The following is a 3,382-nucleotide window of genomic DNA, read 5'->3' as shown; positions in this document are numbered from 1 at the left end:
TAAAAATTGCCCTGCTAGCCAGGTGTTGGATGGAGGACTGCACTGGTGGCTGGTGAATAAAAGCGGAAGCAGTAAAGAGATAGACAGGCTGAACTGTGGATTATTGGCTCTCTGGAGGGCACAGGCATTTTGAATGTTTACAAGTGGTTCAACCATTTTAAATATTTAAAGCAACATCATTCTCTTAGATTCCAGGGATGTAAGAATAGGCTCCACTTGCCAGGAGCTACAAGTACACACCAGTCACTGAGGACTGAAAAAGTGTGATATCCCTCTTGTTACTCTTATACCCCACACCCTCTTGGTGAACAAAGGTGCAGCCATCCCTCATTCCCACCCACCTTCCAGGCTGGCAGAATTTCATCCCAGTCTGTGTGCTCTGAGGGAGCCTGGGTGCCTAGCCCTGGTGCACTGATTTTTTTTTTCCTTTTGTTTTAGTTTGTTTGTTTTTGTCTGTTTTAAAATTATTCTTTTATATATTTTTTCATCCTTTTGAGCTTTTTCTCTCTTCCTTTTTCCTGGTTTTCATTATTTTCTTTCTGGTGGTTCTCCTCATTCTTTGTTTTTCTTTTTGCATTGTTCCCATTTTTTTCTTCATTATTCTCCTACTCTACCTCTTTTCTCTTATTCCCCCACCCAAAGATATTGCAGGTTTATTTTTCTTCTTCTGTCTCTTTTTCCATTCATTTTTTTCAGCTTTTAAATTATTTCTTTAAATATTTCCTACTATTTATTACATTTCCTCTCTCTCTCTTTTTCTCTCTCTCTCTTTCTTTTTCTCTTTTTGGTGATTGTTCCTGTGTGTTTGTGTGTGTGTGTTTATCATTTTGCTTTTATTTTTTTGATTATTGTTTTTGTCTAACTAAGTAGGAAACAGTAACCATGCCGATACAATGCAACCACACCTCCACCTCCTGAAGCTTCACTTACTGAGAGCCACCACTTCCTTCTGTGCCAACTAGCCAACAACATGTGACTATCAAAAAGAGCCTGAATCACCCTTAACTGCTCTTCACAATGAGTTAACAGAGACCTGTGAAATCACAATCATTCTCTATCACACCCACCAGGAGACAGGTGGTGAGTGCATAATTGCTACCAACTAAGAAATAGAAGAGCACAGTTCTGAGCATATTCAGATACATCCCCCCCCAAAAAAAAAGAAAAAAGAAAATCTTGTGCAAATCATTCCAACATACAATCTTAAATTAAATATAAATACAACAATGTCACAATGTCTCAGAGACAACAAACAATCACAGTCCACACAAAGACGCAAGATAAAGTAGGAGAAATAAGGGAGTAAGATACAGACCAAGAATACAATCCTGAAGAAGAAGCAACATTGGAACTCCCTGATAAGAAATTCAAAATAATTATATTTAGATGCCTTCAACAGATTGATAGACAGATCAAGGAAAACACTGACAAAATAAAGGTAAACACAGACAAAACCCTACAACAATTTTGGAAGAAAATGCAAGAACAAAATGATAAAATAAATGAAAATTTAAAAATGATCCAAAATCTACAGAGAAATTCAGAAGATTAATACTAAATTTTCAGAAATAGATAACACATTGAAAGGGCAAAGGAGATGAATCAAATCAGTGCAAGATAGAATTAATGAAATTAAAGACAAATACCTAAATACTTCTTTGGAAAGGGATCAATCAGAAAAAAGATCAAAACCAAATGTAGAAAGCCTAAGATTTGTGTGGGATACCATGAAAAGTAATAATCTATGTGTAATCAGAATTTCAGAACAGGAAGAGAACAAGACAACCACTGAGAAGATTGTCCAAGATTTGTTGAAAGATAACTTCCCTGATAAAATAAAAAAATGAGAATATATCCATTCACAAGTGCAATGAATCTCAAAGTGGATAGACCCCAAAAGAAAATCACAAGACATATCATCATCAAACTCATCAAAACCAAAGACAAAGAAAGAATCCTGAGAGCAGCACTGGAAAAACAAAAAAGTTATGTACAAATGGCAACCAACAAGATGAAACTCTGATTTCTGAGCAGAAATCATGCATGTGAGAAGGCAATGTGATGGTATATATACAGCTCTGAAAGAGAAAGATATCCAATCAAGAATTATATACCCAGTAAAATTGTCCCTCAAATAAGATGGTGAAATCAGGAGATTTCCAGATAAGCAGAAATTAAGGGAATTTGTTAAAACCAGAACAACCATACAAAAGATACTAAAGAGAGTCCTTTCAACAGAGAACCAATAATAACAAACAGCAACTGACCATTAATGCAAAAGATGATAACCCAGAAGCCAACACAGCTGTGGAAGTATCCAAAGTAAAATAAGCTTACAAGATTGTACACAGGGAACCAAAGACATCAATTGGCAAGTGAGGACAACTACAAACCAAAAAGAGGGGGAAAATAGTGTAATTACAGAATTTCTAAATGATGAGGAAGTCAAGAGAGTTGAAAGATAGAATGGACTGTTCTAAACTTGGGGAGAAAATTATAACTCACAGGGTAACCTCAAAGAAAAATGATAAACCTTCACACCACAGTAAAAAAGAGAAAAAAGCAAAATATTTAGCAAATATTGAAACAAGAGCAGCAAAGGACATAACATGATTCATAAACAAAATGAGCTCAGCACAGAAAATTTTATGGAACAAAGAAATCAGGAACACCAGGAAAAAGCACACAACAAAATGACAGTAACCAACTCATACTTGTCAATAATTACACTGAATGTTAATGGATTAAATGCACTACTCAAGAGACAGAGAGTTGCACACTGGATAAGAAAATATAATCCATCAATATGCTGCCTACAAGAGACACACCTTAGAGAGGAAGACAAAAATAGACTAAAAATCAAAGTTTGGTAAAAGATGTATCAAGCAAATGACAACCAAAAAAGAACAGGAGTGTCAATACTAATTCCTGATCAAATTGACTTTAAGACAAAAACCAACATACAAGACAAGAAAGGACATTATATAATGAAGAAATGATCAATTGAACAAGAAGATGTTAACATAATAAATATCTATGGACTCAATGAAAGAGCCCCAAATACATACATCAGACTAAAAAGAATTGGAAAGGCAAATAGATGACTCCACACTAGTAGTGGGAAACATTAATCCAAAACTTTTAAAGAGAGATAGAACTGGAAATAAACTCAACAAAGATGCAGAAGAGCTAAACAATACAACCCACCAGATTGACCTGTACATATCTACAGAGCATTTGACTCAACAATAGCACAATAGACATTCTCCTCCAGTGCACATGGAACATTCACAATATGTTAGACCATAAAGCAAGCTTTAATAAATTTTAAAATATTGAAATACTTCAATGTGTCTTCTCAGATCACAATGTTATCAAATTA

Source organism: Orycteropus afer, unplaced genomic scaffold (genome assembly GCF_000298275.1).
Source record: "Orycteropus afer afer isolate SDZICR_OR568_19922 unplaced genomic scaffold, OryAfe1.0 scaffold00643, whole genome shotgun sequence".
Taxonomy (NCBI): Eukaryota; Metazoa; Chordata; class Mammalia; order Tubulidentata; family Orycteropodidae; genus Orycteropus; species Orycteropus afer.
Note: the sequence above shows the minus strand (reverse complement) of the source record.